Genomic DNA, 14,286 nt, shown 5'->3' on the forward strand with positions numbered 1-14,286 from the left:
ATCTGTCAGAAGCACAATTTGAAAGCACTCTTCAGTCTGTAAAACTCAATGATCTTAATTCAAGGTGGAAAGAGGTAAATGTGATTCTAGGAATGTGTGTGTTAATTTTGGAAGAAAATGATTGTCAGCTCCATTGGAGTCCAGTTATTTCTATTTATGATCCTTAAGGATTCTTCCACATTTCATATAATATGTGTTTAACCATTTTAGTCTTAGTATCAACGAGTTGTCCAGTCTTCTAAGAGACTGAATGAATACATATTTCTAAAACAACTAAAACTTAAGTAAGCAACACTTTATTCACCAACACCCACTACCCTGTGGTTTAATTAATCTTGAGACACAAAGATGTCTCAAGGGAAGACCTACCAAACTCTCAGCCTTCAAGCTCCACCAATCTCTGTGCCCAAGTTAAGCCCAAGTACAAAATGAACAATTTCTTTCTCTGTACAATGAAGGTTATAAAAACTATACTCATAAATTTGTATGGGAGTAATGAGAACGCTGGGTTGGAAGAAGCACAAGCTGGAATCAAGATTGCCAGGAGAAATATCAATAACCTCAGATATGCAGATGACACCACCCTTATGGCAGAAAGTGAAGAGGAACTAAAAAGCCTCTTGATGAAAGTGAAAAAGGAGAGTGAAAAGGTTGGCTTGAAGCTCAACATTCAGAAAACAAAGATCATGGCATCTGGTCCCATCACTTCATGGGAAATAGATGGGGAAACAGTGGAAACAGTGTCAGACTTTATTTTGGGGGGCTCCAAAATCACTGCAGATGCTGATTGCAGCCATGACATTAAAAGACGCTTACTCCTTGGAAGGAAAGTTATGACCAACCTAGATAGTATATTAAAAAGCAGAGACGTTACTTTGCCAGCAAATGTCCATCTAGTCAAGACTATGGTTTTTCCAGTGGTCGTGTATGGATGTGAGAGTTGGACTATATAGAAAGCTGATCACCGAAGAATTGATGCTTTTGAACTGTGGTGTTGGAGAAGACTCTTGAGAGTCCCTTGTACTGCAAGGAGATCCAACCAGTCCATCCTAAAGGAGATTAATCCTCAATGTTCATTGGAAGGACTGATGCTAAAGCTGAAACTCCAATACTTTGGCCACCTCATGCGGTGGCCAGTTGACTCACTGGAAAAGACTCTGATGCTAGAAAAGGTTGGGGACAGGAGGAGACGGGGACGACAGAGAATGAGATGGCTGGATGGCATCACCGACTCTGTGGACATGAGTTTGAGTGAACTCCGGGAGTTGGTGATGGACAGGGAGGCCTGGCATGCTGTGATTCATGGGGTCGCAAAGAGTCAGACACGACTGAGCAACTGAACTGAACTGAACTGAATGAGTTATACAGATATAGATTAGATATAGTTCTGTTCAGTATATAGTAACCTATAAATGATATATTAGCATTGCTGCTACTGCTGCTAAGTCACTTCAGTCATGTCCGACTCTCTGTGACCCCATAGATGGAAGCCCACCAGGCTCCCCCATCCCTGGGATTCTCCAGGCAAGAACACTGGAGTGGGTTACCATTTCCTTCTCCAATGCATGAAAGTGAAAAGTTAAAGTGAAGTCGCTCAGTCGTATCCGACCCTTAGCGACCCCAAGGACTGCAGCCTACCAGGCTCCTCCATCCATGGGATTTTCTAGGCAATAGTACTGGAGTGGCTTGCCATTGCCTTCTCTTCTTAGCATTAGCTATCTTTTATTACTTTTCAACTTAATGTTTCAAATGATTCTGTGAGGGTAACTATTATTAGGTCTATATTTAAAAGAGATTAAACAAATTATTCAGAGTTTGCACAACTGATAAGTGATGATGCCAATACAACACTATTTTACTCCAAAAGACTGTAAAAGCAAAGGTACTGATGGAGTCAGAATAGTTCCAGCGGATCAATTAGATGATAGTTCTTGACAAATTGCCAAAAGAACCTTCAGGTACTTTATTAACTTGTGTTTGACAGTTCAATGCTGTCTACACATACCTACCTCAGTGCCCCTGTCAAAGACAAAATGGCGGCCTGGGCCCACAGTGATCCCGATCTGGCATGGCAGTTCTTATGTTCTTAAAATCTGCCCTGAGTGGAAAATATTTCACTCTACGTGCCTTGCCCTCATTTCAAAGGCTTCTAAGGCCCTCATTTCAGGTTACAAAAACAATCCTAAAAATCAACTTCTGCCAAATCACAAGTAATTGAGCAAATTACGCTTCCTAATCACCCATCTTTCTTTGCATCTCAGCCGTCAAACCCTTCTCCTGACATGTTCCTGGGGCCCCCAGCTTTCCAGCCTCTTCTCTGGTGTCATTCTAATTGGCACTAATAGCTTCACTAAAATTCAGGCATCAAAAAGGTCCCACCAATCAGTTTATCCTTTGACCCTGAGCACTGACTTCTCTGTCAGGTTCAGGCATTACTAATCCACCTACTGGTTAGTCTGGACAGCTTATTTTGTTTGTCCCTTTTCTTCTTCCATTAAGAACTGAAATGACGACCAGCTGCATTCATTAAAGTGTCCCTTCCCTTTGCTGACCCACAAGCCTGGCGTGTGGGGGAATGTCTGTGACTCCCCATGGACCCTTGCGGGTTGTCTTCCGTAGAGTGACCTGCACAGTTTTGGGCATTCTCTGTAGTGCCCTTCCCCCACACCAGCCCTTTCTTCCTCACACCTGGAAGGTGAAAAGCCAGACTCCTTTGCTGAGCCCTCAATTTCACCACATTTGTTTCTGTCCCACAGTGAAAGATCAGACAGGGGACAAGAGCGAGGTCACAGTCGGTGCTGTCAAAAGTGGAAAATGAGGGCCTTCAGAGAAGATGAGGCTTAACAGGGTTTTCTGCACTCTGCTTGCTCAAAGCATTCCCCTAAAGCCATACCATAAACAAAACATCCTCTTTCCTGGAAGAAGAGATGAATCAGATACCTGAAAGATGTTATGACTATCCCACTGTCTCCCTTCGAGTAGTCAGCCCGCTCACATGTTGAGAAATGTCCTCATCTTATCCCTTCAAACTCAGAGCAGAGTCAGTTCCTTGCCAGAGGCACTGAAGTCTTCTCATTCATCTGTAGTATCACCATAAGCCCTAATATCTTCATAATGAAAAACATTATATGGCGTACAGTGTGCAGATTATTTTGTTCTAGGAATTCAGTCGTGTCTGACTCTTTGCAACCCCAGGGACGATATAGTCCATGCAATTCTCCAGGCCAGAATACTGGAGCAGGTGGCCTTTCACTTCTCCAGGGGATCTTCCCAACCCAGGGATCGAACCCAGGTCTCCCATATCGCAAATGAATTTTTTACCAGCCGAGCCACAAGGGAAGCCCAAGAATACTGGAGTGGGTAGACTATCCCTTCTCCAGTGGATCTTCCTGACCCCGGAATCAAACCAGGGTCTCCTGCATTGCAGGTGAATTTTTTTACCAACTGAGCTATCAGGGAAACTCCTATCAACTCTTTAATAACCCTTTATGATAAATGGTGTTTTGACTTAAGACATAATAAAAAGAGCCACTATTGTAAAGACCATTGGAATCTCATGGACTAGAAAGACAATGAACTCCAGGTCTGAGCTGCAGCTCCTATGGCAGCATTACTAATTTAATGAATGTAATCATGGAAGCAATATTTCTACCGGCCCTTCAAAAAGGAAAAGCATTTTGTCAGAAGAATTAGGAAAAGGTGTGGGGAAAGATATTCAGAGAAAAGAAAGTTCCCAGACAACAACAGGGCAATACCTACAGACTCTCCCTACCTGGTCTACTCCATCCTTAGAAGGAAAGAATTTCAGGAGGGTAGACGGTACTGGATTTTAGACTCAGAGGACTGGATTCTTAACCTAATTTCTCCACTATCTTTTACCAATTGCCAAACTGTTCTGGGCGGATTCTCTTCTCTGTCAAATGAGTATCGATATGGATGAGGTTTTATTTTACTTATTTCTCACAACAGTCCTAAAGGCAAATACAAAAATGACACTTGTATTACCCACAGTATAACTGAATTATAAGCATGTTGGGAGATGTAGCTAGCATGTGGTGGGATAGCCTGTGAACCTTTGCAGATAAACCTCAACACTACAATTCCTTCTGACCCCTCTCCCTACCTAGCAGTATCTGAAAATGCATCAAATAGAGGGGATAAGGTAAGTAGAGCTGCACCTGGAAATCAGCATTTCCTCTGCACCATTTGCTTCTCCTCCTCCTTCACCATAATTTCTTCAGTCCCTTTCAGCCTTGCTACTGCCCACAAGAGACTTCCCTACATAATCTTTTATACCAGGCTCTACTCCGGGGTCTTCCCTGGTGATTCAGTGGTTAAGACACTGTGCTTCCACTGTAAGGGGCCCAGGTTTGATCCTTGGTTAGGCTTCCTTGATAGCTCAGTTGGTAAAGAATCTGCCTGCAATGCAGGAGACCCTGGTTCGATTCCTGGGCAGAAAAGATCCCATGGAGAAGGGAAAGGCTACCCACTCCAGTAATTTGGCCTGGAGAATTCCAAGGACTGTATAGTCTATGGGGTCACAAAGAGTCGGACATGACTGAGCAACTTTAACTTTCAGGAAACTATGATCCCATTAACCGTGTGGTCAAAAAATACTAAAAAAAAGAAAAAGAGGAAAAATAAAAAAGATCTACCCCAAACTGAGATTCAGATAATTCCTGGTAGGCTGTTTTTTTGTGGGCTCAGCTGTTACCTTTCACCCTGAAATAGTTCTGCTCCATAGGTAGAAAGGAGATGTAGAGACATTTAGCTAGAGAGCTTGGTTAAAATTCAATCACACAGGAAGTAATGAATTAATCTGATTAGATCCCTCAAAATTCCAGGCATGACCCCGAGGCCTGGCGTGCTGTGATTCATGGGGTCGCGGAGAGTCGGACACGACTGAGCGACTGAACTGAACTGAAAGAGACATGAGGCATACACAGGAGACACATACATCCACGGATGAAAGAACTCACCTTAGAGAACAGAAATGATACAGACAGGGTTGAGGTAAGGAGACCTATGAAGAGATTTTTGCTATAAGCTTGAAAAGAGATGAAGTAATAGGAGCGATGAGGGAGTTGGGGAGAGTGATTTGAGAGATAATGAGAACTTAGAAGTCTGGGGAAAGGGAGCAATGAAAGGGAGTGAGGGAGGAATAATGGATGCCGCAAGTTCTGGTTTGGAAAATCGAGTGAATTCCCAGAAAGATGGAGAGTCCCTGGGACGGCAAGGAGCTCCAACCTGTCCCTCCTAAAGGAGGTCAGGCCTGAATGTTCATTGGAAGGACTGATGCTGCAGCTGAAACTCCTATACTTTGGCCACCTGATGAGAAAAATGGACTCACTGGAAAAGCCCCTGATGCTGGGAAAGGTTGAAGGCGAGAGGAGAAGGGGACAACAGAGGATGAGATGGTTCGATGGCATCACTGACTAAATGGACGTGAGTTTGGGTAAACTCCGGGAGTTGGTGATGGACAGGGAGGCCTGGCGTGCGGCAGTCCATGGGGTGGCAGAGTCGGACATGACTGAGCGACTGAACTCACTGAACCGAAGGCACCGTTGGAACCACATCCTTGGCAGAGGTGGGGGAAACAGTGGTGCAAGCAAAGATGATGAGTTCCACCTTGACATCTTAAGTGTGACACAAGTCTGGGCCCTTGTGATGGGGAATTCAGATGCCTTAGCCTGGAGATCAAAAAAGGAGTTGGGCTAATGATAGAAATATGGAACACATCAGCCAACACAGAGGAGTCTGTTGGCTTGAGCCCCACAAACCCAGTTCGTTGGCACTTTCTAGGAATTAGCTATCTGTTTTTGTGTACAAACTGGCTCCAAGGAATGGCTAACATAAGGGACTGTCAAACAAAGTACTTTGCAAAATGAAAATGTTTTAGGAAAACCAGCAGACCATCCCACTGATGACAGGGACAGTTACATAAGCCTCCATGCTGGGGAGCCACTGTGCCAAGTCTGTTATTTTTTTTCTACTTAAGTGTGAATCCTCTCAGGTCTTCCCAGCCAAAAAACATCATCCTGCTTCACATTTACCAAAGGCTTTTTAGCAAATATGAAAGAAACTGCCAAATTGGGCTGTGACAGCCTCAATGAATATGATAAATGGAGCCTTGCTTTCCCTTTCTCCCAACTGTTCTTTTCCACAAAAGGCTTAGCTTTATATAATAACAGAGATGGTACGTTAAAAATTAGGGTGCTAATGTCTGTGCTTACCACATTCTAGGGACTTAGCTAAGTACTTGACATGAATTACCCAAGTTAATCCTCACAAAAACCAAATGAGGTTGACGTATCAGTTAGCTATTGCCACCGTAATGCAATGTAACAAATCATCTCCAAACTCAGTGGCTTAAACTGCAGTCACATATCATCTCAGATCAGTGGGTTGGCTGAGATGCCTCTGTTGTTCCAGCCTGAGCTACTCTGGGTATCTTCCCTTCTTACTGAGGATCTGGGGTCAGCTGGGTCATTTCTGCTGCATGTTGCCCACTGCAGGACAACAGAAATGGGAACCTAGGAGGAGTGCTATGCTTGAAACCGGCACCCCCTCCCTTCTACCCACACGCTACTGGCCAAAGCAAGTGACATGCCCAAGACTCTGTCCACAGGGGCACAGAAGGGAAAGTGAAAGAATTGGGTCCTGTTGTTTAATCTATGACTGGCTACTTTTTATCATTTTCACTTTACAGAAACATAATTTTCTATAGAGAGACGTTAAGCTTAGTGCTTCATCCTTTCATATTTACTTATTTTTTTCTTTTATTTAAAACTACAAATATTCCAGGTTGCCACACCTGCCAAACCAGAAATTCATGACATTGCTCCTGTCTTAAAGGGCCCCACAGTGTATGCTGTCACAGAGACAAACTTGCAGATGCATCATCACAGCAAAGAACAATGGCTTTATAATTGAAAACTTTGCAAGATGCTAGCAAAGGACAATGACAACTCATTCTGCTTAGAAAGCTGGGAAGATTCCTGAGTGTTCACCCAAGGAGATGATGGAGCTGATATCAGAATAGGATCTTTGAGGAAGAAGAAGCAGTTTTACAAAAGAAGGGGGATGAATAAGTTGTAAACAGACTACATGTTCTATAACAAGGTGTTTGAACAAATGTAAGTCCATGAAAGCATTATAAGCAGAAGAATGACATTCTTGCTCGAATATAGAGTTTGAGTTGCAGGAAGAAAAGTGTAAGAAGGGAGACATCCAGAAAAATCATGATGAAGTGAGGTCAAAATGAGGCCACCAATTGAGCACACGGGCAAGCACAAGTGTGGGCACGCACACACACCTGCACAGACACATGAATATAAGCTGAGAGAGACACAGATATGCACATACGGACAGAGAGACATGCATATATGCACATACATACATGCATACCCACAGACACATGTGCACAGACACACAGACACACACAGGCCCATACTCTCAGCATAGATATTAGAAGGAAGAGGGGGAAACAAAACAGCATACAACAATTTCAGCCATTTTCCCTTAATTGTTCACTTGATGGCCCTGTGTGATAAGATTTCAGCCAGGAGGTCACACTCAGTGAAATCCATGCTGTAACTTTAGTCACTTTTTCCCTTTTTTCAGACTCCTCCCTTACCCTTACCTCTGAATTCCCATTGGCACCTCAGTGGGTTATTGCCTCAAAGTGGCTGTGTCATAGGTCAGATAGACCTAAGATACTGTTAGGGAAATTTAAAAAAAAAAAAAAGTCTTGTTTAGGCTTCCGAGACAAAGCAGAGTAGGACTCTGACCTTGCTTCCAACCTGCTGGACACTGCCCTGGCTGGGAGTGACTGGGAATGACTGCCTGCCGTTGAGTGTAAGACTTGCAGCACCACAGATAAGATTGGGGAGAAATCTTGAGATTGCTGAGCCCCTAGAGGGGGCCTGGCCAACCAAGCCCCAGGTTTAGCATCATTCCAAGTTTAACAAGACAAAACCAACAGCGTTAACAGGAAACCAGGCTTATAATTTGGTCACAGATGGATGATGCTATCAGTTTGTGTCCATCCTGGTATCGTAAAGAGGGAACCCCAAACGGCAATCTTTGAAACCTCACCCATGGGGTGGATGCACTGCCTGAGACCCTTTCCCAATTGGGACCCAGATGTGCTGTGACATGGGACTGCTCAGCACTATTTAAGTCTGAATGTTGGTCAAGACCCAATTTGATGATGCGTTTTCTGCTCTATTTCTCTTTTCTTTTAATGTTAGTATGTTGAAAGTAAGCTAGATAATTCTCTAATAGATATCTGTATATAGTGAGTGGCTTACTTTGCTAACAAATCTTTTGAACCTGAGACGAAAGTGAAAACTTTTGGCAAAACAGAGGTTGAAAGTTCCCCATGAGGGGACCATTGGGATGTTGGGGCTCAGTCCTGGTAGATCTCAGATCTCAGCTTCCTGAACTATACCATTGGACAGGGGTGAAATCTACAATATCTAACTTCTCTGAGTATATCTGATGCCCCAAATGTAGCACTAAGCACTTTATATACATCATCTGAAGTATATCACACAGTCTTAGAAAATGGTCAGAAAAAAAAAAAAATCCCCAAAATAACAGAAAGTCTAAAATGCCAATTTCTTTCCTCAAGAAATAGCTACCATTTAACAATTACCTAATTGGGCTTCCCTTGTGGCTCAACTGGTAAAGAATCTACCTGTAGTGTGGGAGACCTGGGTTCAATCCCTGGGTTGGGAAGATCCCCTGGAGAAGGGAACGGCTGCCCACTCTAGTATTCTGGCTTGAAGAATTCCATGGACTGGAGAGTCCATGGGGTCACAAAGAGTCAGACATGACTTTCACTTTCAATAGCATCTGGTTCTAAAGCCACTAAACTTCAACCAAATCAGACCCATTCCTGACACATATTTATTGTGAGCCTGAGTGAGCTGATAAGCAGGCAGGCAAGTTTAATAGAAAGTAGAAGGTTGCAGAGAGTGAATCCCCACTCCATCATATCAATTCTGAGCAGCAATGGGCATATCTCATGGCTTTTCTGATCTTCAATTTCCTAATATCCAAAGCAGAGAAGATTAGAGCTATCCTTGAGGTTACTGTGATAATTAAATAAAGTGATATATGGAAAATGCTAACTGATTTCAACAAGCACAACTCAATTTGAGATTTGCCTATACTGTGATTTTAGGGCCTTCCCTGGTGGCTTAGAGGGTAAAGTATCCGCCTGCAATGCGGGAGACCCGGGTTCAATCCCTGAGTCAGGAAGATCCCCTGGAGAAGGAAATGGCAACCCACTCCAGTACTCTTGCCTGGAAAATCCCATGGACGGAGGAGCCTGGGAGGCTGCAGTCCATGGGGTCACAAAGAGTTGGACATGACTGAGCAACTTCACTCACTTCACTATACTGTGATTTACTCATGGAGTCCTCTTTGAAAGAACTTGGATAGGAGCAGAGCAGGGAAGATGAAACTACACAAGAATGTGGGACATGTGATGTCTAGCTCCAGCCTGAGCCCCACGGGAACTTTGGCAGTTTGTCCTGCCTTAAGATAAGAGAGTGAGGCTTTTGAACTTCTGAACCCCAGGCAGTCAGAATCCCTGGGATGGTGAACAAGATGGCTTCAATCACTGAAAACCTAGAGAAGGTTACAGATATGAACTATTACAGCAATTGGAAAATAAGCATACTTACCAAACTGGCTAAAGGGACCTTGCGGTATTTGGCAGGACAACAAATACATATGTTACAGCACCCCCCCTCCCCGACTTGCATCATCCAAATTTGTTTAATTTCCATGTATCTGTGTATAGCAGACACATCAAGTTCTATGTAGCTGCAGAATTTGGTTGGCTGCAATATCTGGTGACCTGTTTCCTGTGGGGAAATAGAAAGAAAGACAGTATAAAATCATGGACATGATATTGCAGTCCTGAAGATCAGTGTCTCTAGTTTCTGAAACTTGACCTCAAGGCTTGTTTTTTCTCTCTTACCTCCCCTGTAACCTCTGTGATCTACTTCTTTTGCTGTTGTTCAGCTGCTAAGTAATGTCCAACTCTTTGCCACCCCATGAACTGCAGCATGCCAGGCTTTCCTTTCCTTCACCATCTCCCAGAATTTGCTCAAACTCATGTCCATTGAGTCAGTGATGTCATCCAACCATCTCATCCTCTGTCGTCCCCTTCACCTCCTGCCTTCAATCTTTCCCAGCATCAGGGTCTTTTCCAAAGAGTCAGCTCTTCACATCAGGTGGCCAAAGTATTGGAACTTCAGTTTTAGCACCAGCCTTTCCAATGAATATTTAGAGTTGATTTCCTTTTGGATTGGCTGGTTTGATCTCATTGCAATCCAAGGGAATCTCAAGAGTTTTCTCCAGCACCACAATTAGAAAGTATCAATTCTTTGGTGTTCAGCCTTCTTGATGGTCCAACTCTCACACCCATACGTGACTACTGGAAAAACCATAGCTTTGACTATTTGGACCCTTGTTGTCAAAGTAGTGTCTCTGTCTAGGTCATTGAGTGCTGGCAATTTAATCTTTGGTTCCTCTGCCTTTTTAAATCCAGCTTGTGCATCTGGAAGTTCTCAGTTCACATGCTGTTGAAGCCTAGTTTCAAGGATTTCGAGCAGTACCTTGATAGCATGTGAAATGAGCACAGTTGTATAGTAGTTTGAGCATTCTTTGGCATTGCCTTTCTTTGGGATTGGAATGAAAACTGATCTTTTCCAGTCCTGTGACCACTGCTGAGTTTTCCAAATTTGCTGGCATATTGAGTGCAACACATTAACAGAATCATCTTTTAGGATTTTAAATAGCTCAGCTGGAATTCAATCATCTCCACTAGCTTGTTCATAGTAATGCTTCCTAAGGCCCATTTGACTTTGCACTTAATGATTGTTTGGCTCTAGGCGAGTGACCATCTAGGTGAGCCAAACCATCATGGTTATTCTTCCTTCAGTGGACCATGTTTTGTCAGAACTCTCCTCCATGAGCCCTCCATCTTGAGTGGCCCTGCGTTGACATGACTTATAGCTTCATTGAGTTACACAAGCCCCTTCGCCATTGCAAGGTTGTGATCCATGAAGGGGTGATCTACTTAAACAGATTTTTATTTTCTCATCTAAAGAATGAGGGCATTAACTGTAGTGAATTGGATAACGGGCCCCAGAAATAAATATCCATCTGGAATTTGAAAATGTAACCTTATTTGGAATTAACACCCTTCAGATATAATTAAGAATCTCTGGACGAGATCATCCTGGATTATTGTGGCCATAAATTCAGTGTTGACTATCCTTTAAGAGCTAGAAAAAAGAGAAGAGACAGAGACACAGAGGCTGTGTGAAGGCAGAGACAGAAGTGGATTGCAAACACAAGCCAAGAATGCCAAGGACTGCTGACAGCAGTCCAAGCTAGGAGAGAGGCATGGGCTGGATTCTCACTTTGAGACTGCAGCAGGAACCAACGCTGATGACACCTTGATTTTGGACTTCTATCCTCCACAAAGGTGAAAGAACACATTTCTGCTGTTTTAAAGCACCAGTTTGTGATAATTATATTACAAAACTGAACAATAACCATGTTAGAGTGTTGTGAGGATTAAGTGAGTTAACACAAGTAAATTATATGAGGCAGAGGCTGGAACAGAGTGCAAACTTTTAAGGTGTTTGCTTTCATTGTAACCATTAGATTGTATAAACACAAATGCACCCAGCGGTGGTATTGCTGACCATGTAAATCAGCTGTACGACCAGAATAAAAGAATCACTTTGGGAGCCCACACATCATCCCAGTTAGAAAAATGACACATGTAGACTAGGATTTTTGCAGGAACACTTTCAGTTTTATCGTCTCACAGTAGAACAAACGCTTTGCCCTTAGCAGCTGCTCGGTACATTTAGAGTCATTCAAATGGAATTCTAAGAAGTGTCCTCTGCTTAAATTTGACTCTCTGAATATAGATGCAAGGTTCTTGAGAGTCGGGATGTCTCAATGGATTTTACTTGAAATAGTGTAGGTTTAAGTACTGTGCCTTATCCTTTCCAAGAATGAAAATCTGCATTTAAAATGCATAGGCAATGAAAACAAAAATACATGTTAATAAGTCAGCACCTCCCTGATTCCATATTTTATACTTCTCATGATGGATTCTTCTAGATAAGAAGGCACAGAAAAACTAGGATTTTTTTTTTAAGTTCAAGGGGAGAAAAGGTTTCTCTAGGACACCATTCCTGCTTTTTTTTTTTTTTTTTTTTATGGACTAAACAGTGGTGGCCTTACCCAATTTCCAAAGTGCTGGAGATTATTTAGGTAAACTCAGTTATTGGCAGTAATGAAGGTCTCAATTCAAAACCCTCTTTTGGGTAAAGTGATTCAGAGTGAGAAGTGTTATGTTTGATTTCTTCTCACTGTGAAATCCAGATTTTGCACAGCTATAATATTCCCTTTTCAGGAAGGCTGGCAGGGCCAACATTTAAGTCTGGTTCAGCCATGCCTAATGCTATATCCTGTCATTTTAATGGCCTCTCCCATTTCTTCCTTTACCCACCTTTCTTCCCTCACACTTTGCCTTTTAAGATGAATTGAAGGATCATTCTTACCCTATGATTTAGAGTCTCTTAATTCTGTTTTTAGATGCGTTCAGAAGCAGTAGGGCATTTTTATTTTAATTTGTGTTTACCAAACCTGTATCATGCACTCCATCAGGCAGTGGGCTCCTCTGGGCTCTTTCCAGAAAATTAAAAACATAAATTAAGTATAAATGGCCAAAGCCACAGAACAAGCAAGCCTTCTTAGTGTCCACAGAGAGGGGTTCTATTACCACTACTCGCTTTAGAGAAGAGGAAAGTTACCTGTAATTCTTGTTCTCTTGAAGGTGTGCATTTTATAATAGGTCCCCATTCACCACCCTGCCCTCCCCAAGGAGTTCTTAGCTGCTTGATTTTTTTGGCTGCAAAGAACTGGCAGTGAGGGGTTAGTACATTCTTACAACCCCTGGGGTAGATACATTGCAGTTCTAGTGAGAGCTTATACTCTTTTTAACTGTTTTTGGATTTGGATTTTGCCTTGAGCTGTATGTTAAAAGAAGTCCTTTCTAATGAGAATAATTTTGCACTTAGGGAAAAAATGCTTCCCAAAAAATGTCAGGCCTTTATTAACAGAAATCCTTCCCTTAAAAAAATTTTTTTAAATAATTACAATAAGCCATGTAGAGGAAATGTGAACATTTTTTAAGACCCCAGGCTTCCTCAAGTTTCTTCTCTATTACCTTGAACTTGAATCATACAGTCTAATATACATTGGGAAATGTCTCAGCTTCTCTCCCTTCCCAAGACTAAAAACTTATTGAAGCAAGAGTGCTAATTCATCTCAACCCACATGGCATCTCCTGTTGATGGATAGTGGCTGATGGTTGAGGAGGAGTCGAGTCCAGGTGCAGACTCAGCAGGAAGGAGTGTGGTGATTGATTAATGATGTCTGCCTGGGTGAAGGAGGAGGAAGTGGCAGTACATGTGCCATGTGCTTGCCATTTCTGGTAAGGACTGTATCTTATTCATCTTTGTATCCCTGTGCCTAGCATGGTGCCTGGCACAGAGGAGTGCTCCGTAAATATTTGGTGTACTGAACTGAGCTAAACTTTCCACCTAACTCCCTCTTTCTCTGAGTCAGAAGGAATGGTGGTGCTAAGAACATTATCTGTTGCTGAAAAGCAGTGATGGCGAGACATAACTCTAAGGGTAGAATTCTTCTGGAACCAATAGGTCCAGGTACCTTACAGTCTGTTCAAGTACTCTGCCATGGACCCAATATCCATCTATTATATGAGACTTTCATGACCATCAGATCTTTATTATTGCCTTATTGCCTCCGCAAGGAATTAAATCATGGTCTCCATGTGCCTAGATGCCAGGCGCTGTCCTGCTGGGACACATCACTCAGGATCCCAACATGGCTCGGCCATGTGACATTAACCACTGCCAACCAGGAGTCTTTCGTGTTTATGATTCTATCCATTGGATTAGACCTTTGCACTCACTATCCCACATCAGAACTTGGAACAACCTTTGGACCCTGTGCTTAAAACTAACTGCATGGTTGCACTGCAGAAGCACCCGATTTCTGAGCCCAGTCAACGGCACTTTGTTCTCCCTTTGAACCCATCCCCCATCGTCCTCAAGCTTCCTTGACTTATTACTTTTTGGACCCAATAATGACACATGCTCCATCATATTTGACATAGCAATGAAGTGAATTATGTACCTGAAGTTGAGAAATCATGACTTA

Source organism: Moschus berezovskii, chromosome 5 (genome assembly GCF_049115385.1).
Source record: "Moschus berezovskii isolate FMDL1 chromosome 5, NW_MosBer_1.0, whole genome shotgun sequence".
NCBI lineage: Eukaryota > Metazoa > Chordata > Mammalia > Artiodactyla > Moschidae > Moschus > Moschus berezovskii.